We start from the raw sequence: 24,201 nt of genomic DNA, 5'->3' as shown, positions 1-24,201 counted from the left end.
CTTTTTTCAAATTTTCTTGCTGTGGTTTTCACACCTGATGATGATTGCTTGTGTTGCAGTCGGAACGTCGTGAGAATGTTATTGTTTTATATTTTTATTATTTTAATGTTTCCCTTCTACGTGGTGAATTTACCGAAAGAACCAAGAATATCGTTTATAGTTTAGTTTAGTGTTCCAGGTACCCCCAGCTACCTCGCACAGGTAAAATTCTCATTCAGGAAGCGACCCAACATTCCAATGCAACTCTCCTGAAAAAGAGTCTTGAGACTCAGTGAGGCTTTCCTAAAAAAAAGGTGGCTACTATTAGTCACTAGGGAAGGTGCTTTCAGAGTCAGTGTCACCATGTACAGTGAGTGAAAGAAGTATTTGATCCCCTGCTGATTTTGTACGTTTGCCCACTGACAAAGGAATGATCAGTCTATCATTTTAGTGGTAGGTTTATATGAACAGTGAGAGACAGAATAACAACAAGAAAATCCAGAAAAACGCATGTCAAAAATGTTATAAATCCATCTGCTTTGGTTCTTTCGGTAAAGTCGCGTAGAATGAGAATAAAATAATAAAATAAGACAATTAAATTCTCACGACGTTTCGGCCACAACACAAGCAGCCTTCACCAGGTGAAAGAACAGAACTGTCAGGACGACAGTGCTCCAATGAGCGTTGTTAAGATTCGTAGCGTCTTTTTAAGCTCGGTGAGAGGCGTGAAACCTCTTGACAAAGGAGTTTAAGCACCAAAGCAGGAGAATTTAGCATTGAAATAGCTGAGGGATTGGCTTGTGACAGAAATAGCTATGTTAAAGTCAGAGTTTACCTATCAACAGAGGCATTTAGTATATGGACGCTAAAGGCCTCCAACTACCCAACTTTCATACAGTAGACCGATGTGAAAAGAACTAAGTCTATATTACATCAATATAATAATGTACTTAATATATTCTTCAATAAGCTGGGCTATTAATCACAAAGCAACTGGGTATACACTACACTATATGAGTGTCTTTTAATCTCGGTGAGAGGCATGCAACGTCTTGATAAAGGAGTTAACGTATCAAAGCAGGATAATTTAGCATTGAAATAGTTGAGGGATTAGCTTGTGACAGAAATAGCTATGTTAGAGTCAAAGTTTACCTATCAACCGAGGCATTTAGTGTATGGACGCTAAAGGCCTCCAACTACCCAACTATCATACAGTAAACCGATGTGAAAAAAAAAACTGGGTCTGTATTACATCAATATAATAAATGTACATAATATATTCTTCAATAAGCTGAGCTATTAATCACATGGCAACTGGGTAAGGTAATGCCAGCGAAAGAGCTGCGGTCTGACGGTCACCGTAAAATACAATTAAGAACCGAAATGGTTTAAAACATCTTTACAATGGTTACTAAGCCAGAATCCATCTTCTCGGTTGAAATTGTTTCTGTGCTTGTATATGTGGATGGCATCATTGACGAATCTCTCATGGTAGCCGGTTGGCTTGCAAAGAACCTCCGTCTTGGAGAAGTCGATGTCATGTGAGCCCACTGAATTATAACAGTGATCTGCAACGGCAGAAGAGTTCGTCCTACCGTGTTTCAAGTCTGCTTTATGTTCGCGGATGCGGTCCGAGATGTCGTTTGGTTTCTCCAATGTAGTTGCTACCACAGAGGCACTTTAGTTTGTAAATGCCCGGGTACTGTATGTCTGGAACAGCATCTTTTACAGATGGAACCAGATCACGGATTTTATGTACTGTGTTGAATCGGACCTGGATCTTCTGTTTATTCAGGATTTTGGAGATCTTTTTAGTGACCCCTGCAATGTAGGGTAAGGTGATGGTTTTGAGTGGCTCCACAAGAGGATCCTTCTTCATGACTGGAGTGATGGCTTTGCGGATTGTGTAGTCGGAGTAACCATTAGCCCTGAGAGCCTGGTGTACGTGCTTGAGTTCACTGGCAATGTGTTCCTGGTCGGAAATGGTATAGAGTCTTGATGAGGGAGTTCTTCTGGGATGGATGGTGGTGGGAATCCGGTTTCAAGTAAGCATCTGTATGGGTAGCTTTTCTGTAGACAGAGTGGCTCATTGAACCATCAGGTCTCTTTTTAATTAAGACATCCAAAAAGGGTAGCTTGCCATCTTTTTCGACCTCCATGGCAAATCTGATGGCTGGGTGTATGGAATTGATGTGGTCGAGAAATTGGTCTAGAGCAGGCTGGCCATGTGGCCAGATGACAAAAGTGCCATCCACGTAACTCTTCCATAAGGTCGGGTGTAGAGTGGCAGTCTGGATGGCGTCAGTTTCAAATTTTTCCATAAATACGTTGGCTACAACCGGAGACAGGGGGGAGCCCATTGGGGTGCCCTCAGTCTGTTTGTAGAAAGTTCCATTCCAGGTGAAGTATGTGTTGGTTAAGCAATGTCTCACTAGTTGGGTACATCAGTATGTAGTCGTGAGAATTGTATTGTCTTATGTTATTTTATTATTTCATTCTCATTCTACGTGACTTTACTGAAAAAACCAAAGAAGATGAATCCTTGCAGTCACGAAAGCTTTAAATCGAAAAATGTTGTAAATTGATTTGCATTTTAATGAGGGAAATAAGTAGTTGACCCCCTCTCAATCAGAAAGATTTCTGGCTCCCAGGTGTCTTTTATACAGGTAACGAGCTGAGATTAGGAGCACACTTTTAAAGGGAGTGCTCCTAATCTCAGCTTGTTACCTGTATAAAAGACACCTGTCCACAGAAGCAATCAATCAGATTCCAAACTCTCCACCATGGCCAAGACCAAAGAGCTCTCCAAGGATGTCAGGGACAAGATTTTAGACCTACACAATGCTGGAATGGGCTACAAGACCATTGCCAAGCAGCTTGGTGAGAAGGTGACAACAGTTGGTGCGATTATTCGCAAATGGAAGAAACACAAAATAACTGTCAATCTCCCTCGGCCTGGGGCTCCATGCAATCTCACCTCGTGGAGTTGCAATGATCATGAAAACGGTGAGGAATCAGCCGAGAACTACACGGGAGGATCTTGTCAATGATCTCAAGGCAGCTGGGACCATAGTCACCAAGAAAACAATTGGTAACACACTACGCCGTGAAGGACTGAAATCCTGCAGCGCCCGCAAGGTCCCCCTGCTCAAGAAAGCACATATACATGCCCGTCTGATGTTTGCCAATGAACATCTGAATGATTCAGAGGACAACTGGGTGAAAGTGTTGTGGTCAGATGAGACCAAAATGGAGCTCTTTGGCATCAACTCAACTCGCCGTGTTTGGAGGAGGAGGAATGCTGCCTATGACCCCAAGAACACCATCCCCACCGTCAAACATGGAGGTGGAAACATTATGCTTTGGGGGTGTTTTTCTGCTAAGGGGACAGGACAACTTCACCGCATCAAAGGGATGATGGACGGGGCCATGTACCGTCAAATCTTGGGTGAGAACCTCCTTCCCTCAGCCAGGGCATTGAAAATGGGTCGTGGATGGGTATTCCAGCATGACAATGACCCAAAACACACGGCCAAGGCAACAAAGGAGTGGCTCAAGAAGAAGCACATTAAGGTCCTGGAGTGGCCTAGCCAGTCTCCAGACCTTAATCCCATAGAAAATCTGTGGAGGGAGCTGAAGGTTCGAGTTGCCAAACGTCAGCCTCGAAACCTTAATGACTTGGAGAAGATCTGCAAAGAGGAGTGGGACAAAATCCCTCCTGAGATGTGCGCAAACCTGGTGGCCAACTACAAGAAACGTCTGACCTCTGTGATTGCCAACAAGGGTTTTTGCCACCAAGTACTAAGTCATGTTTTGCAGAGGGGTCAAGTACTTATTTCCCTCATTAAAATGCAAATCAATTTATAAAATTTTTGACATGCGTTTTTCTGGATTTTGTTGTTGTTATTCTGTCTCTCACTTTTCACATAAACCTACCATTAAAATTATAGACTGATCATTTCTTTGTCAGTGGGCAAACGTACAAAATCAGCAGGGGATCAAATACTATTTTCCCTCACTGTACTCCCATGCTCAAATTATTGCTTGAGGCCCTTCCTGTGCTTGTGGTGCTAAGCCGCATTCCTATGTGTACCGAGTAGGAAAACCGCTAATGAATAGCCACAAAGTAAATGATATACGAGACTAAGTTAACATCCGACCAACTTTATAAATGGAAGTTGTGACCTTTGACCACAGCACTGCCAAATTAATCATTATACCTGAATTTTTTAAATGAAAACGGTAATTACAAATGGCGTTCATTAGGCGAGTAAAAATCACTAAAGTTGATAACACCATTAGTGTACAGTGTTACCACGCGTACGACCGTAGATGTTGCATTGTATATATTAGAAATGCACAACTCCATATTATAAGGATTTTATTACGTTAGATGATCCACCTACCATAACAAATACAAAATATACTTTTACAAACCAACCGCAGTACTTTAATAGACGTAGCTACAATCGATAATCATTTCGTAATTGTGTCCTTTCAGGTTCGTAGTTTTTTTTCACTCCTGCGTTTCATGTTCTACTCCAAGCCTTGTGCAATCGATCCCTCGTTCGCAACGGTGCTTGAACTCCTCATTGTGGTGACCCAGACTCCTCTGGGTCACGTGCCTCGTTGGCATTGCGGTGACCCAGACTCCTCTGGGTCACCGCAATGCCAACGAGGCACGCAGGCCAGTCGGTACCGACCCGTTGGCGAATGGGGAAGGGGCCCAGAAATCGGTCCGGACACAGCCCACCGCACACCACCGACATTAGCCGTGACCATGCGTCAAACTCACATGAGCCAGATTTGCTAAGAATAATAACTTCAACTTGTAACGCACACAAGTGTTTGCTCACTCTCTAGGAGAGAGAGGGACAAGTGGAAAAGACAGCCATTCGATGAGCTGGCATCAAATTACCCCACAAGCTCTGCCGTCCACTATCTATATGAAGGCATCCTTGGCCAATTGATGGAGTGTTTATATGTGTTTGGATACCCGAGCACTCGGATGAATCCCACGCATGCGAGGGGGAAACATTTGATCCCATACTGACGGAACAGGTGGGAGCCCACATTGTTTCGTCGCCCCTTCTCGTGGCGAGGCGAGGCGTGGCTCCTCCTCGACATCCACGGGAAGGGAGTTCCACCGGCCCGCCGCTCTCCCCACAGCGCTGGGTTACAGGCGTTCCGTCACACGAACCACCGCGCCGCCGCTACGACCGCACGGCGTCTGTGCACACGGGCCTCGAGTGGAATTCAGCTGCCCGACACGATCATTGCACCCTTTGGTTTTAAATGAAGGTCTGGGTTTTTTTGTGCAATTTTTTCCTATCAATCGGGTTACACACTGAAATCGGAATAATAACACTGGATTAGCCATATCTGTCATTGACAATTTAATTATAGTAATACACTATTTGCAACTAATTACTTCACAACACCAATCACTTTGACCAGGTCTACCGATTGAAAGAAACTCAAGAGTTGGAATGGGCTGTTTTCCCAGTAAAGCAAAGGCAAGTCGCTGGCTGATATCAACTACCACACATGATCACATTCCATATAACTGGTCAAACGAATTATTTCGGGTACTAAAACGTTCCTGAATAAGCTCCCAAGCACATGGATGTGGAGCGAAACGTTGGACACCATGATGAACACCAACCCGCGGTAGAATCTGAAAACCCATCGGGCTGCAACCGCGAAAACCTATGCAGGTATAAATAGTATGGCGAGAACAGTAATGACCCCGCGCTTACACAATTAAGGGTATTCTAACTGTGTCAAGATTCCCCTGTGCAATTATTCTCAATGCATCTCCACGGAAGTCAAATGGAGGACGCCGAAGGAAATGTAATTCATGCTGTAAAACCAGCAAGAGACTGCAATGCGTCAAGCTGGTGAGAGAGAGAGAGAGAGGGGGATGAGCGGGAAGAGTTGGTAGGAGGGTTGAGAAAAAAACGGCACGGCGGAAGATCTTGACAATTTGCGCAGAGCTCGTTTGTCCAATGAACGACGCCGTCGAGGCAACCGACATTTGCTGCCACGGTGGTTACCCCGTCACTTGCCGTCGCACGTAGCGAAATGTCAATCCGGAAAGTCCGCGCGCCCGCAAAAGGATTGCGTTATTGAAATCGATTTGGAGCAGACGCAGGCGAGTTGCACTTCTACTGCAATCAGTGAGCGCTGGCTGTTTTGACTATGCCACTGGCTATTAGCGTCACGATTATTCAAGAGATGAGCGTGTGTAGCAAACCGCATTTTGGAAAAGTTAAGTTCTGTTTAATGGCTCAGAGATTCACGTTAGAGTATTTTGCTGGCTCATTTGTATATACAGTCGTATCAAAACTAAAAAGATGCTTTCCCTTGTCATTTCTTTTCATATAATTTGTAAATATTTCAAAGTATAACGATATTAGTCAACCTTTCGATTTAAAGCTTTCGTGACTGCAGGGATTCATCTTCTTGGTTCTTTCGGTAAAGTCACGTAGAATGGAAAAAAACATAATAAAATAAAATATTTATTTACGTTTTATTTTTTTTATTTCCATTCTACGTGACTTTACCGAAAGAACCAAGAAGATAGTCAACCTTTATTTATCTGCTATGATGTCACTGAGATTAAGGACTCTTTCAGGCCGCGTCTCAATGACGTTGTTGTTTGGCAATGTTTTGCACGTGGGGAGAAATCGAAGTGGCCGCAAAGAAGCCCACACATGCAGGTCACATACCCACTTGCTGTACTACCGTATACTGGCCAGTAGGGAGAGCCTTGCAAGCACACAATAATCTATGGATGATCCATAACCGCCCCCCCCCATCTGCAAAGCATCGAGTTCGAGGCATGCGCCACAATGTCCAGCCATTACGGATTAGCTCCTAAAATTAGAATGCCATGAGCGTTACATTTTTTTCTAAAGCATCTTCCACTTTCATTTGGCACCATGACAGCCCATTTAAAAGCAAACGAGGGTAGAGTGGTTGGTGCTCTGCGCTATGAACACAGCAATCAAAGTTAAGATTATCAGCCACAGCTGATATCTGCACCTCGTCCAGCACGACACCCCTCTTCACAAACCATCACAGACGAGTGGTGAAGTATGTCCGTAGAACCCCTCGCCATGACCGACACGGTGTCGGAAGGCCATAATAGTCGAGCAGTGGACAACCATATAAAAAATAAAGTAAAATCACATATCCCAAAGTCACTAACATTGACGTGAAATATTTCACGACCAAAAGTGTAACGATATTAATAGCTTACAAAAACTAAAACAATATATTACTTTGAAGGCCTTTCTGGTAAACCAAAAAACAACTCATTATATCCATGCAGCATTTGTATCAATAAATTTGTACAAAGAAGTATTGCGTCACGGCCTACACAGGTGTTAAAATTACTGTGAGCGAGTGGCTCAATCAGTTTTATAAATCAGCTAAAAAAAAACACGCCAACATCCGCGCTCTTAACAACTTTTGCACAGCTGTCAAAATGTCAAGAGCCAGCAAGCATACCTCCACACCAGTTAAAGTTGCGGAAACATCCTCCGGGCCACTTGGAGTAGAATGCGTGATTTTAATTGCTGTTGTTGTCATTTACTTTTCACGTTTCCGCAAAAGAACCACGTTCATTTCAATTGCGCAGTGCGGCACTTGGCCGTCGATGGAATTTCCAGCGGGGGAATTTGGATTGTTTCGACGCGGTGTTTGGCTTTTAACCATTCGCAAGAGCTGGTGTCAGGCCAGTGCACGATTACAGCGATGGAACTTGTGATCATATATTTATATAACCTCCAGTAATATCTGAGTGATGGAGTTAGATGCCATGCTCCAAGTCGGGTTGGGTGTTGCTCACCTGCGTTGGCAGTCGTGAGCCAGCAGTCAAACATTTCACTTTGCGAAGGTGGGGGACAGGTCTCTAACAAAACAACCAATATTTGCTTACTGTATATCGTGATCCTGATTGTGGTGACACTGGAGGGATGTTAGAATGAGCAAACAACTCAATTGGAATTTTCGCTCTCGACCTTTCCAAATGAGATACACCCACCCTGCGAATTCGCCACTGTGCCGCATATGCTGTAAAAGGTGAAATAAAAGAATGGTGCAGTCCTGTGATTTCTTGCTCATGTTACTTTGAAGGCCTTTCTGGTAAACTCCTCCACTCTCCTGGAATCACATGGAAATGCCAGGATTTTCTGGAAAACAATCAAAATCTATCGAAAAGGCATCCAAAACAGATAATCTGTCCGTTGAGCTTAACCGAAATGGGGAATATTTTTCAGATCCCCAAAAAATAGTTGACATTTTAACCTTAATTTTTCTGAAGCTGGTAATCTTTTTGATAATGTATTGGGAGTCACCCCTGCTCATGCAAATTCCTACACCCCTGTCCAAACATTAAACGAATTTAGTTTCCAGCCAATCCACGAAAGTAATGTTCTGAAACAGCTGTCCTACCTCAAAGGGACCTCCTCTACGGCAGCAAATAGTATTCCCGTCTTTGCTCTACTAACTGTTGGTCACCTAATATACAAACCTATAGCCCATATTTTCAACCTGTCCATCAAAGAAGCATCAGTTCCTCTAGAATGGAAACATTCCTATGTCCGTCCACTTCACAAAGGGGGCCATAAAGATGATCCAGATAACTACCGACCTATCTTAATTTTTGAACTACCAAATTAGCAGTTTCCTGTCCACCAACAATCTCCTACATCTAAAACATTCTGGGTTCCGGAAAAAATACAGCACCACATCTGCTGCATTAGACTCTCTGAATCACATTTACAGTAGCCTTGATAATAAGCAGTACTGCACCTGTCTTTTTCTTGACCTGTCCAAAGCTTTTGATACAGTAGACCACAACACCCTGCTTAGTAAACTAAGTTGCCTCGGTTTTTCCGAAAACGCAGAAAAATGGTTAAAAATTTAAGATAACAAAAGGGGTTCCACAGGGTTCCATCCTCGCCCCCCTCTTGTTCTCTCTATATATCAATGACTTGGGCACTGACCTGGATCATTCCAGGGTAAATCTTTTTTGCAGATGACACGATACTGATTACTGCTGGCCGCTCTCTGGATTACGTGCTTGCTAAGCTCCAGGGTGATTTCAACAAACTACAACATCAGCTAGTTGCTCTTAAACTAGTCCTGAATACCTCCAAAACCAAGGTGCTATGCTTCTCACCAGGACTAAAGCAGGAAGTTATTTTACCCCAATTACATTCCGTAAATAATTATCAAATAGAGCAAGTCAAGATCTATAAGTATCTTGGGGTCATCCTGGATTCAAAACTGAATTTTGAAGATCACATTGATTATATTGGTAAAAAGACAAAAATAAAAATTGGTTTTCTGTATCGACACAAGCACTGCTTCCCCCCTATATTCCTTTTGGAATTGATAAAATATACCAAACTGCCTCTACTTGATTGCTGTGACATCGTGTATAAATCAGCCCCAAGTACTGTACTGAAGAAGCTTGATTCCATCTATCACTCAGCCTTAAGATTTGCATTGAACTGTCCATATAGGACTCACCACTGTGATCTCTACATTGGGTCAAACTTAACATCTCTTAATTTTCGACCACTTGTGCACCACATTTTATTCACGATGTACTTACAAAAAAATCCGCAGACTACCTGCTCGATCTCCTCTCTGTTTCAAAGAACAAATTTGACCTCAGGTCTTCGCTCATTTACCAGCTTCACATTCCCTATTGCCGTACAAAAACCGGAGGAAGGGCCTTTGCTATTGATGCCCCCAGGGTCTGGAATGCTATTGCCAATAAACTGCAACTTGAATCACTATGAGATCTTCACTCAAAACTGCTCTAGAGGAGTTGTACACCCCTAGCTGCCACTGCTATTCAGTGGCCTAAAATAAAATAAAATGTTTCGCTCCAGATGACCGCTGCAAAGTATTATCTGTATTTTGATTTAGTGTGCTGATCTTAAAGGTGCATTGAAAATTTGATACTCCAACTGATGCTCCTGTTGTTTGTGGAGTGACTCATGCAGCCAGCTATGGCTCTAGGGTTTGGTGTTACATGTTATTTACGTAGTTTATTGTTAAAAATATGGTCACAGTCCCTATGATCACTGTTACATTGCATTTATGGCATTATTTTGGCGATTTCAAAAGTTTTTTGGTTTGGCCATGTTTGTTTGTTGTAGTACGGAGTTAGACTGATGACCTTAATCTAAGTTGTCTTGTGGTTGTTGTTGTTTGACTTGCATCCCACTGGGATTTTTGCACACAGCGTTGGTTCAGGAATATTTAGCCGTTTTTTTCCTGGATTTTCTGTTTGTATAGTCACATAGTCACTTTAAGATGTTTTCTTGTTCATGTTTTTTTTGTTTGTTGCGGTTGCACCCGATTCAAGAGCCGAATGGCTCACAGGGCTATATCTAATAAATGAAACTGAAACTGATGGCGGAAAACGGCCTCCGCTCAGCGGAGCTTTAGAGGGTACTTGGCCTATTCTTCCACGAAGGCCAGACATCTTGTAAGAGGTGGGAGTACCTACACTTTACCCCATAACTGGCAACCTGCTGATTTCCTGCAGTAATTGTGGTGTAACCATTTGTACTGCTCGGTGGACAGAGGCAGGGCGAGGTGGATTTAAGAAACCTGCAACTGCCACAATAGTAGATCGAACCGGCGACCTTTGGATTGCAATTCCATTGTGCTAACCATAACACCAAAAATATTGTACTCCCAACATCCAAGAAAGCATCAATGTTTCTCAAGACTCAGGTACTGCTTTGCCACGTGAGTCCAACTTCTCTTGGGGTAATTGTACAGGTGGGAGGGAAATTCACGCGCACACAATACAACGAGCAATACAATGGTGCACACATTGCCTGTCAGAAACACACCTGCCATAATGCCTGTTGCAGGCACATTCACTGACAAGAAGGAACTGTTGTTGTTTCACCATAGCTGTTATTCCTGCTTGAACCACTTACCCCGCCTAAAAGCCCAAGCCAAACACTCTCATATTAATTAGATGGGATCGAATAGGCGAGTTCGTCATGAGGTAGTCTGTAAATGGAAGTAGACATGTTCATATGGATCGTTCACATGCTTATTCCTCCTTCCAGACTGTTCAGTACACAGTAGGATATTGTAAAAACAAAAGCCCTGAGACTTTGAGGTGTCCCTATGTCAAACGACTATCAACTACTTTCTCGTGCCATTATAGCACTGATCGGGATTGTTGACATTTGACAATGTGAATCTTGTATTTGCCATGAACAAAATGGCCTTGATTTTTGTTGTACAGTATATATTAAAAATTGCATAACGTTTTAGCTGCCTAACATGTTTTCAAACTTGGTGCTTGTGAATTTTCAATTATATTGCTTGTGAATTTTAACTTCAATGTATGCTAAATAATATCCACGATTTTCAACAGAACCAAGTCACCTACGTCGTTTGTAACATACGAGGTTTTACGTCTTCCCGTTTCAGAATTTACAACTGCACTTGAAAGGCTGGATAATTGATGCTAAGGAGCGTGTGATTAACGCCGTGTTTTACGCAGTATAAAGTTTGAGTTATGAGTTTATAGTAAGTGGAAAGGGCGGTGGACATGCCAGCCGGTGAACAGTTGATGTACAATTTGTTTTGTTTTTGTGGCTAAAGTTCAATAAACATGCAGACACGTGTGCATCTAGGAGAGAGGAAATCAATCATTTATCTGCAAACGAATGTTGAGCACCTTTAAGAAGAGGCACACAAGGGGAAAATATGTTTTGAGCACGGGGCTACATTCCTTGTATACTTACAGTACACTAATCATTACCATGACTATAAGCTATTGTGCCCCCTGGCTACAATCATAATGCTCTTAAGAAGCTCAGTACATTTTAATGGATAAAGCAATTATGTAGAGGACGGCATAGCCACAAGACAGCCTCAAAATCATCTCGGGTTGCACAATGGACTCACAAACGAGAAATCAATGGGTTCAACTCCAGGCCAAAATCTCAGGCAAGTACCTCGAGCTGACATTGTAAAGTGCAACTTGCCATGAGGTCATAGTCGAATCGTAGGGTCTCCCCCATTGGTGGCCTTGATCGAATGGTAAAAAAATTGCACATTCCTATGGCAGGGGTTAGTACGTGCACAGGAAAGCAACTGCCGACATTCCACATATTGATACTAAGGAACTAACCTCAAAACGAGGCAGTGGTTCTTCACCTTGACTGCAGCCTTGCACCCCTCTGGTTCTCAATCGTAAATGTATGTTTACAAATACATTGGCTTGATGAAACAAAGTAGTTGTACTTACGTACCCGTGCTTAATTTGTTTTTCGATGATTTACCTTCTATGAAAATCTGGCCATGTCTCACAGCCCCGGGGATGGGGGGGGGTGCACGCTAGGTTAAGATCCACTGAGCTAAGGTGATAACTGAGCAGAGTCGAGCGCTCTCTAAACACCGTGTGTTGATTGCAGCACACATTCTCTGACAGATCACACCGATGGTGGTCGTGGCGGTGGAATCTGAAACGTTATTATAAATGAGTGGATGTCACATCAGAAAAATGAACAACATCTGGGTGACATTAAACAGGGGCAAATTATAGAAATGGGCTCCCACCAGGTTTAAGACAAATAACACTGGGTTGGCGAGTTTTTTTTTCCAGCAAAGGGGCACTGGGTACGATATAACTCAGTCCCCCTCGGTGGGCGTGGACACTGCAGCAAGATCTGTTATGCGCTGTGTAACGGAAATCCATTTCATAGTTTGGCACACGGTCAATATGCAACAAAAAGTGCTAAACCGCACCCTTCTGCGCTAAAATATGACATGGCAACATTGCAGCTTTGCCCGCCACCCCACCATGTGCCACCCACTTACCCTAGATGCATTGTGCTTATAATTTCAAGTCTTCGATTATAAAAGGTCGACACCGTCCTGAGAAAGAAATGCATTTGACAACAGCGTGGCTTGAGAGCACTCAACCTAATGGGTGGTGCCCAAGGCTGTTAGCCTCACGGGAGAGATAAAATGTGTTTGGGCTTGGCTTGCACTTGTTTCTGTATGGATCAGCCTCAGAAAAATTCCATTCTCTTTCATATGCTGCCATCCTTGAGGTAAATTCCAAGTGTCCATGCTCCGGCACACACTAGGGTGGTGATCGTATCGTCTTTACAAACATCAACCATTGGTAAAATTCGACATTCCAAGCACATCCACAGGATGGCGACCGTTTGACTTGTGACAAATCAGTTGCTATGTTACGAATCTCGGCAGCGTCAACGATGGGCTGGGTCCACCCCACACCCCCCCCTCCCCGACGGGGATTTGCAACTCGCAACATTCAAACTTCAGTTTTCAGTTTCATTTATTTGGTATAGCCCTGTGAGCCATTCGGCTCTTGAATCGGGTGCAACCGCAACAAACAAAAAACATGAACAAGAAAATATCTTAAAGTGACTATGTGACTGTGCAAACAGAAATTCCAGGAAAAAACAGCAAAATATTCCTGTAAAAGCACCGTACACCAACGCTGTGTGCAAAAATCCCAGTGGGATGTAAGTCAAACAACAACAACAACCACAAGACAATTTAGATTAAGGCCATCAGTCTAACTCCGTACTACAACAAACAAACATGGCCAAACCAAAAAACGTTTTCGACATCACCAAAATAAAGCCATAAAAGCAATGTAACAGTGATCACAGGGACTGTGACCGAATTCTCACAATAAACGACAAACAACATGTAACACCAAACCCTAGAGCCATAGCTGGCTGCATGAGTCACTCCACAACAACAGGAGCATCAGTCGGAGTATCACATTTTCAGTGCATCTTTAAGATCAGCACACTAAATCAAAATACAGATAATACTTTGCAGCGGTCATCTGGAGCGAAACATTTTATTTTATTTTAGGCCACTGTATAGCAGTGGCAGCTAGGGGTGTACAACTCCTCTTGAGCAGTTTTGAGTGAAGATCTCATAGGTAATGATTCAAGTTGCAGTTTATTGGCAATAGCATTCCAGACCCTGGGGGCATCAATAGCAAAGGCCCTTCCCTCCAGTTTTTATCCGGCAATAGGGAAGGTGAAGCTGGTAAATGAGCGAAGACCTGAGGTCAAATTTGTTCTTTGAAACAGAGGAGATCCAGCAGGTAGTCTGCGGATTTTTTTGTAAGTACATCGTGAATAAATAAGATCTGGTGCACAAGCCGTCGAACATTAAGAGATGTTAAGTTTTACCCAATGTAGAGATCACAGTGGTGAGTCCTATATGGGCAGTTCAATGCAAATCTTAAGGCCGAGTGATAGATGGAATCAAGCTTCTTCAGTACAGTACTTGGGGCTGATTTATACACGATGTCACAGTAATCAAGGAGAGGCAGTATAGTAGCTTTTATCAATTCCAAACGGAACATAGGGGGGAAGCAGTGCTTGTGTCGATACAGAAAACCAATTTTTATTTTTGTCTTTTTACCAATATAATCAATGTGATCTTCAAAATTCAGTTTTGAATCCAGGATGACCCCAAGATACTTATAGATCTTGACTTGCTCTATTTGATAATTATTTAAGGAATGTAATTGGGGAAACATTACTTCCTGCTTTAGTCCTGGTGAGAAGCATAGCACCTTGGTTTTGGAGGTATTCAGGACTAGTTTAAGAGCAACTAGTGAATATTGTAGTTTGTTGAAATCACCCTGGAGCTTAGCAATCACGTCATCCGGAGAGCGCCAAGCAGTAATCAGTATCGTGTCATCTGCAACCAGATTTACCCTGGAGTGATCCAGGTCAGTGCCCAAGTCATTGACATATAGAGAACAAGAGGGGGCCGAGGATGGTACCCTGTGGAACGCCTTTTGTTATCTTAACACTGACCTCCAACCATCTGTGAATACAGCTTGGGTGCGAGAAAAGAGGTAATTTTTTAACCATTTTACTGCGTTTTCGGAAAAACCGATGCAACTTAGTTTACTAAGCAGGGTGTTTGTGGTCTACTGTATCAAAAACTTTGGACAGGTCAAGAAAAAGACAGGCACAGTACTGCTTATTATCAAGGCTACTGTAAATGTGATTCAGAGAGTCTAATGCAGCAGATGTGGTGCTGTATTTTTTCTGGAACCCAGATTGTTTTAGGTGTAGTAGATTGTTGGTGGACAGGAAACTGCTAATTTGGTAGTTCAATAATTTTTCAAACACTTTCATCAACGGGGACAAAATTGAGATAGGTCGGCAGTTATCTGGATCATCTTTAGGGCCCCCTTTGTGAAGTGGACGGACATATGAATGTTTCCATTCTAGAGGAACTGATGCTTCTTTGATGGACAGGTTGAAAATATAGGCTATAGGTTTGTATATTAGGTGACCAACAGTTAGTAGAGCAAAGACGGGAAACCATCTGCTCCGGTAGAGGAGGACCCTTTGAGGTAGGACAGTTGTTTCAGAACATTACTTTCGTGGATTGGCTGGAAACTAAATTCGTTTAATGTTAGGACAGGGTTGTAGGAATTTGCATGAGCAGGGGTGACTTCCAATACATTATCAAAAAGATTACCAGCTTCAGAAAAATTAAGGTTAAAATTGTCAACTATTTTTGGGGGATCTGAAAAATATTCCCGTTTTCGGTTAAGCTCAACGGGCAGATTATCTGTTTTGGATGACTTTTCGATACATTTGATTGTTTTCCAGAAAATCTGGCATTTCCATGTGATTCCAGGAGAGTGGAGGAAAAGTAGGCATTTTTTGCATGCCTGATTTTTTTGACGCATCTATTCCTTAAAATCCTGTATTCTAGTCAGTCATTGACCAAATTACTTTTCTGAGCACAGGCCCAAGCCTTGTCCCTAGTTTTCATGAGCTTTGTAATCAAAGGATCAAACCATGGTGGGTGGTTGCCTTTAGTTTTAAATCTAACCAACGGAGCATGTTTGTTAAGAATTTGGAGAAACGTGTACCTGGTCTCCCAAACCGTAGTCAGGTTGGGGATATCACAGACCTTGTCAATATCTGAGTGAAGCACATCATTAGTAAATGCCTGAGTGCTGAAATGTCTCATAAAGTGCTTCTCAACCAATTTAGGGGGGGCTTTGGGTCTGGCTGATGATCTCACCCCAAAAATTAAGGAGTGATCACTAAGGTTATTACCCAGAACACCAGTCAGTGCGAAATTGTGAGGGGCATTTGTCATTCGGACGTCACGCAGAGATGACTGTCCCGGATTTTTTAGGTTGGGTCTTGTGGGAACATTTATTAATTGAAACAGGTTAAATTCATATGCAAAATTTATGGCCACGGCCGGCAGGTTTAGCCAATTCCAATTTAGATCACCCACTAAAACTATTTCACCTTTAGGGAGGCCCCCAAAAAGCTCTCAGTGCAGATGCAGCTTCAACATCCTTCCCACTAGGAGGTCTATTGCAGCACACTACCAATATCTGTTGATTATTTGGGAGAGTTATTCTGAGAGCCAGACCTTCAAAGCAACATTTTTTAAACTAGGAGTGAGCTGGTGGACATGCAATAGTGTTACGAACATAGATGGCAATTCCACCTCCTTTAGATCCTCGGTCAAGCCGAAAAAGGTTGTAGTTGTCAATCGTAATCTGCAAGTCATTGACGGCAGGAGTGAGAAATGTTTCTGTTAGGCAAACAATGTCTGGGTCAAGATTTGCCACTTCTAGTTGACTTAATTTAATCACAAGCCCTCTGATGTTGACATGTAGAACACCAACACCTTTTCTGCCAGAAAAATCTACAGAATTATACGAGTTCTTTACCTTTGGGCCAGGATGAAGCTCAATACCAGCCAGAAATAAGAAAAGTAGAATTAATAGTTTGCACAAGTATTTTCTGTGAAAGGATGAAGAGCGGCGAACCTTGGACGAATAGCAGAAGCTCGCAGATAGTGTTATTTTTAAGAGCAGAATGAAGTTTGGAAGGAGTGCTGTTGAAGTAATGGGACAAAGATAGGGTTTAAAAGGATACAATGATGGAGTGTAGAAGTGTCTATAAGCTGTCTCATTTGCAGGTGTAGTGGAAAATCCAGCAACAAGTATGGACGCAAAGTAACGAGGGTAGCTGTTTGTAGAGTTGAGTGTGGCACTAGATATGGCCGGGAGGGACAGCAGTAGGATACAAAGCAGGAGAATTGCCATCTTTAAAATATCCGGGGTACACACAGATTAACACACAAGCGGAAAAGGAAAAAAACTATATATATACTTGCAGGCCGAGCGCGAGAAAACGTCTTGCCGCACTCGTCACGCGTGCACGGCTTCTCGCCCATGTGCTAGGGTTGAACAACACCCCCTGAGGTCGACATCCATGGTGGCTGAACTAATAACTTTCAACGGCCGGAATTTCCGCACGGGTGCAGACGGTGGGCGATAGCGGATGATGGAAGCACGCGAGCTTGCCCGCAGTGCCACTCGGCGCAGTGGGGCGGCCGCTGCCACGGATGCAAGCGGCCATTTGAAACACGAGACTTATCCGGCCGATGGCAATTATCCAACTTTTGGGCGATTTTAACAGGGTACCAATTATTTTTTTCATCAGGAATAAATGTACTCGGACTTTAAAAAAAAAAAAGAAACACCGTTACTCAATGAGCTCGTCCGGTTATAGAGGTAGTTAATGAATTCACGAATGTGACGATTAACCCGCTCACATTTTCACGATCAGTGAATGAAGAAGCTGCCACTTTCTGACCGACACATTGCTTATACCTCAGACGTTAAAATCCCCCCCCCCCAAAAAAAAATTGGCTGCAAAATGCTGCACGGAAGCAAGGAAAAATTGGTACCTTGCAGGAGGAAATACGCTTCTTGCTGCAAATACAGCAGGCATATGCGCAGTTGTTACAAGGCGTTGTTTTTTTTACTAAAAGTTTGCTCCATTCCAGTAAGTTGACGTGCACGTCTTCTATAAATGAGGCAGAGGGGGGGAGGTGCGACTCCTACACCCCGACACTCCGTATTTAAGTCCCCTCACTCCTTTCATCTGTCCCTTCCCACGAGACACATTTCTGGTTAAAGATGTCAACCGTTTGTGGCTTTACGTCAAAATAACCGTCCCTGCAAGGGATAATGACTACACAGAGCAGCCCCAGCAAAACATGGCCCCGCGTGGAAAGTATAGGCTGGCGACGTCGAATATTAAGGGTCCACCAACCAGCCAATGCTTGTCGTGCAGTGCAATCCTGCCACGCGTCTCAATGTCAATCGGGTTACGCTTCTTGTATTTGAAAGCTTCCGCTGTAATACTCCGTGCATGTGCGATGAGGACCAACGGATGAGAGAGTCGATAAGTAAGTGGGTCAATTCTCAACCATCAGTCACGGGCAGCGCGATTCATCAGGGCAGGCGGGCGGCTGCAAGGAGGCCTTGCAGCTTCAACGAAGCGCCACAGATGACTGACACCCCCCCCCGCTCCCCCACACACCCTTCCCGCTCCCCCCGCACCCCCCACACCTCCCCCACTCACCTCCCCCACTCACCTCCCCCACTTACCCCACCCACTCACCCACCCCACCCACTCCCCCCCCGCTCCCCCACACACCCTTCCCGCTCCCCCCGCACCCCCCACACCTCCCCCACTCACCTCCCCCACTCACCCCACCCACCCACCCCACCCACCCCCCTGCTCCCCCCACACCCCACCCGCTCCCCCCCCCACACCCCCCCCCCGCTCCCCCCCCACACCCTTCCCGCTCCCCCCGCACCCCCCACACCTCCCCCACCCACTCACCCCACCCACCCACCCCCCTGCTCCCCCCCCCGCTACCCCCCCACCCCGCTACCCCCCCCCCCCCCAGGAGGGAATGAACGGGAAATATTTAACGGGACAGCAAGCGAGACCCACTCAGGGCGTCGGGCAGACATAGGCCAACACCCACGCGGATATTCGTGATGCGATAGCTGCCTCGTTCCATTCGAATCGCGCGATAGCGAGGTGGCTCGTGTTGCATTTAGGTTGGAACATTCGAAGCAAGTGCGCACAGATGAATGACTGCAGTAGTGGCAGGTTGAAAGGACGCGAGTTCAATCAGAGTCGAGAGTCCGCATCGCCCATCGTCCCCCCCACCGCCCCTGCCCACTTTGTGGGAAGTAAGCGACGGTAGGAATACTATCGGTGTGACTGACCGGTGCCATGGGAATGTGGAATTTCCACAGCGAAGGGCCACCAATGACCGTGAGCAACCAGCCCGTGTTTGTACGTGCCGTGGAGACACTTTGTTTTTTTTTTGCCCCCAGCATCACAGACAGGATCTCCAGAAAAGTCCAAACACTCAGTTGAGGCTAACCTCGGTAAAGGATTCTCATTATTATTATTTTAGACTGCATGGACTAAACATACCTTTAGCAGTGCAATCGTGGCAATTAAATGGTGGACCAGCAAAGTGTTCCATCACCTGTAAAGTGAACGTTAAAGACCCTGTGATATTTTCACAAGAGCAGGTTATCGCGTGCTCACCATCCAAAATGTGAGCATTACCAATGAATAAACTTCACGCAAATAATAATGGTCTCTGCATGAATAAAGTGTCCGAGTAGGATCTATTCCAACAAAATGTATCAACGTTCAAGTCCATCATCCACATCAGACTGTTGGACCCATGTTTCCTAGGGGCATGTGTTTAGGCAAGACAATCCCTGGACAGGTTTAAACTTCTACGAGTTTCATCAGCAGGGGTGTGACGCATTTAACAATGCTGCCCAGCTGTGTGGTGTTATATGCAAGGCGGCATATGATTAGGTTCTACGGTCCGCTATGCATTCCTCGCAAGAGATATGCGCCTCAATCAACTCGCTCCTAGATAAATAATGGATACCGAGTAACTAATAAACAGGCACGCTGTATGCCGTTGCATGTGTGCATATACAAAATATATGTACATACATAAAAAAAACTGCGCGAATTATATACTGGATGTGAACCATGAATAAAATTGAGCATCGTTGACAATAAAAGGAATTGCACTAACATGCAAGTGCAGATGTCACTTTGTATAAAACAACATGGGTAATGAGTTCAACTAGGTCGCAGATGTAGACTTGGAGGCAACACATTTATTATTTTCCAACAAACGGGGTAACCTTCCCCTTAAGAGAATAACAACCTATGGTAGTGACCACCAGGCTAACTGCACTAGTGACAACGTAACTGCTACTACGGACCAGGACCAACAGCTTGGGTCCAGGTCCGCGTGTTGGAGACTCGTTGAACGTAGGACGTAGACGAAGGTTTATTCAGGATGAACAACAACGCCGGTCCCTCTCGGGACCCGCCTTATATTCTCTGTGGCGTGGCCGGCTCCGCCCTTTGCCACGACCACCTTCTAGAATCCTCGGGAAGGATCTGGATCCCAACCACGTGACCACCCCTAGCGCCATCCTGGGGCCCCATTGTAGACTTAACTGGTCACGTGTCCTCCCGGATGAACCAGAGTGCCATGACCGAACATCACTCCATCCTTCGGCCGGCACCCACACACCCTGTCCTGTAGGGTCGGCACTGCACGCAAAGCATGGTGCCATCTAGCGCTTTTCAGGTGCCTAATTAAATAATCTAGACTTAAAGAACATGTCTATTACTGCTAATTTTGGAATCCTCTGTGAAACTGACGAACCACAGGAGGCTGTAAGGTTTAGGGGCAGCACAAGAGTGGGAGGCACAATACCCTAATCCAAGATTTTGTCACGCACTTTTCTTCCATATTTATTGTGCAATGTGCCAAGCACACTGCTCCGCTATGAGGAAGGGCCTTTGCCCAAAACATCACCTATTCCATGGTGCCAGAATGTGCTGAGTTTATTGTGCGAATGTGCACCACTGCAAACGCAGTATCACACAATCACACTATATTATATCACGGTTCTTTCAATTACATTGCAGCTTTGCGTTTCATGTGAAGTCGGGCTTTAGAGTCTACCCTGCAACAACAAGCAATGGGGTTTGGTGCTCATCTCAATTGTCAGCACTGACCCAGTCGTGGAAATTAGCGTTTATGTGGTTTGGATCAGTCTATTAATAATGAAACTACCTCTGACATTCCATAAAGTGGAACTGATTTTATTCCACTTAGGAAGCAAATTAAGATAAGATCATCATTAGTCGTCATCAATGTAATCAAGATCATCCTCATTTCTCAGCGAAATGAGTACCACCTTGCGAGGCTGTATTCATTCATCCCAAGTCATCAGCGGCCATAGAAGTAGTTTCACTGTTGGCTCAAGCCCAGCAGTGTGGATTTGGGCATCACCCAACACTCATTTGGGCAAGCGGACAGTTGACTTTTTACATAGCGAGAGTGGTTTTTCCACTCGCACCACTTCTCATTTCTGATTAACAGCCCTGAGCCAGTTCTGGAAATTACACATTCCTATGGGAGGGGTTAAACAATGTCACAGCACAACCACTGTTGACGTCCCATAAGGTGCTACTCGTTTAAATAACCAAGGGCGATGAAGATTGCGGGTCGAGTTTGACTTGGATTTTGGCTCAACTTCCAATTTGGAGCCGTGCACTCTAACCACAGTACCACTTAGCTGGCTGTGTGCTAATGTAGTATCACATGTATTGCTCACATGAGACGAGGATTCTCATATACCCTACTTGCACTGTTGGGACAAGTGTTATTCCGTGAACCTTTAGAGTCCGGCACTGCACACAAGGGGGTGGGGGTGTGTCCAGGATCATGCCCAACCGCCTTTGTCTTCCCAGTGCTGATGTTTAAACACTGCACCAAGTGCTCATTCAAGGCAAAGCAATCTTCGTGGAGCTCCAGGTACGGTTCAGATATTCACCACCGTTGTTGGCCATGAGCGAGAATGTAACTCGGGTCCGCTGGCTTCGTGGCGTTGTGCTAACTATTCACACGCTCGCCCCCGTTTGCACACAGCAGCAGCCGCCGCTCGCCGTTCACCACTAAGCGGCGGTGTCGTCACCACAGCACCTGTGCCAGGCTAAATGCACTTCGAGGCCACGTGAAGGGTCGAAGGCTCGCTCGTTGGAGGTCATTTGCGCACACACACGCACACAGATACCGCTCCATGTGTGAACTATTGCATAAAAACGCATTACTGTAGATTTCATTAGTAGTCTACACCAGAACCCATAGGCAGTATTCAACTGATTATCATGCTAAATAGCAGTCCACACAATTAAAAGTGCGCACGCTAAGATGACACGCGAGTATACCAGATGCACGGTTATATTGGTGAGCAGCTGCTCATATTAATGCGAGGCTGTTCCCTGCATCGTGGTGCAGCGATCTGCAGACGGAATATAAAATAGGGACACGACAAACCACATTCGCCACATCTCACTTTTAAAATACAGCTTGGCCAAGTGTATTTTTTTTTTGCCAACCAAAGGCACATACATCTCTTTGTGGCAATGGATTAAAAGCCACCCATGGTCATGGTGGAAAAAAGAAAAGAAAGATCTTACGGCTACTCCCCGCATACAAATGGCGCCCGAATTTTTTTTTTATTACACAACACACTGCCGTGTCAACATACAAAAATACACCACGACAGAAATAAACTCGAGCACCGGCAGCGGCGGATTCTCTGAACCCAGTGGAGTGTTAACATTGCACGTTATATTTCACGAAAGAATAAATGGAAACACTCGACTTCGGTGCCAAAAAAGCAATGGAATTGTAATAACCTTACCGAAGTGCGCAGCTGATTAGTATTCCCGGGCCGGAGGACAGGCTGAGAAGACTTGGCTGCTGAGATAGTCGCTCGAAAACACACAGCCTGAGTGAGCGGAGAGCTGCTCTCTTATCCTGACGTCGTCACATAACAACACGCCACCCTCCAGCCAACCAGCAGGGTGGTGTTGTGAGCAGAGGGCTCAGCTAACGGTTTGAATGTAGGCGAAAGGTTTACTCTGTCCATTGCCAGGGTTGATACAAAATTTGTACTGCTTTGTAGTGAGTCAACAAATTTATCCCATGATGGGTATGGTGTCCATTATGGGAATGGAAATTTTCAATCAATAGTTCAGGGCTACCAATGGCGATCTGCCAATTGCCCACTAAGCATAGTGGAACCCATAATCTATTCCTGTATGACAATTCACGTTAATCCAAGCAAAAATGTATACAATGTTTCTTAAGCATTTCATTGCATGTTTATAATGTATGTTTGTGTATGGGTGTGCCGGGAAAGGTCCTGGCAAGGATTATTCAACATCGCTGAGGAGAGGCTTGCGGAGCCCCAATGCGGTTTTAGGAAAGGGCGGTCCTGCACAGATGCCATATTTTCTGTCTGTCTGCTACAGCAGAGGTGTAGGGAATTACAACAAGACCTACATCTTTGCTTTATTGACCTGGTCAAGGCCTATGATACCATCAGAAGGCCTGGGCTCTGGGTTGTTCTTCGTGCTTCGGAGTCCCTGACCCTCTGCTCACGATCATTAAGGACCTTCATGATGGTGAGCGGGCCCAGGTAAAACTACGTGGCCGGGAGTCAGAGCCATTCTCTGTACACCTTGGGATGCGACAGGGATGTCCTCTGGCTCCCACATTGTTTAACATCTATTTTGTCCACGTAGTTCGTGAAGCCTTAAATAGCTGTACTGGGGGTATTTCCATTTGGTACAGATATAATGGGAGGCTGGTCGATGCCCGGGTGCGGTCAAGGGATGGCTCCCTATTGGTCAACCACGTTATGTATGCCGATGATTTGGTAATTGCTGCTCATTCAGAGGAGGAGTTGGAGATGCTGCTGCTGAAACTGGAGCTTGCCACTAAGAGGTGGGGCCTTACCATCAGCCCCACCAAAACTAAGCACCTGCCTGGGTATTTTGTACCATCGGAAACTCCACCCCCACAACTCCCAATCGGTGATGGGGCAATTGTGGAGCGAGTGGAGAGTTTCCCATACCTGGGCAGCGTGCTCATGGCCTGCTCCGGTTTAACAGCAGAGATCTCACTCCAAATCAGTAGAGCGGCAATATCTTTTCATCGGTTGCGCAACGCTGCGTGGAAGCTACCTGGTCTGTCACTCCGCACGAAGCTTCAGGTCTTCCCGGCCACGGTCATTCCCTACTGACTGGTGAGCACTTTAAATTTCGTTGTACTGGTGACAATGACAATAAAGGATCTATCCATCTATCTCTACGCTTGCGAAACGTGGACCCCCCTAATTGAGCATCTTCGCCGGTTAGAAACATTTAGGCTGGCCTGCCTACGATCCATCCTGAGTTTAACCAG

The 24,201-nt window shown here is 44.8% G+C and overlaps 1 protein-coding gene across 6 annotated transcripts in view; it reads right to left on the bottom strand.

The window, feature by feature from the left end:
* LOC116942318 (contactin-2-like) overlaps nucleotides 1-24,201 on the bottom strand; it is a 132,609-nt gene that overhangs the window by 86,412 nt on the left and 21,996 nt on the right. Inside the window, exon 1 of one of the 6 annotated variants that reach the window (XM_032954055.2) lies at nucleotides 22,655-23,022. The exons of 4 other annotated variants lie outside the window; for them this stretch is intronic. The gene's annotated coding sequence lies outside the window, so the exon portion shown is untranslated. Of the gene's footprint in view, nucleotides 1-22,654; nucleotides 23,023-24,201 lie in introns of those variants that run through there. One more of the 6 variants, XM_032954053.2, reaches the window with a different exon arrangement.

The sequence above is a fragment of the Petromyzon marinus genome, chromosome 14 (assembly GCF_048934315.1).
Source record: "Petromyzon marinus isolate PM22_M1 ecotype Great Lakes invasive population chromosome 14, UKy_Petmar_22M1.pri1.0, whole genome shotgun sequence".
In the NCBI taxonomy this organism is placed as follows: domain Eukaryota; kingdom Metazoa; phylum Chordata; class Hyperoartia; order Petromyzontiformes; family Petromyzontidae; genus Petromyzon; species Petromyzon marinus.
This window is presented reverse-complemented; position numbering and strand designations above follow the sequence as displayed.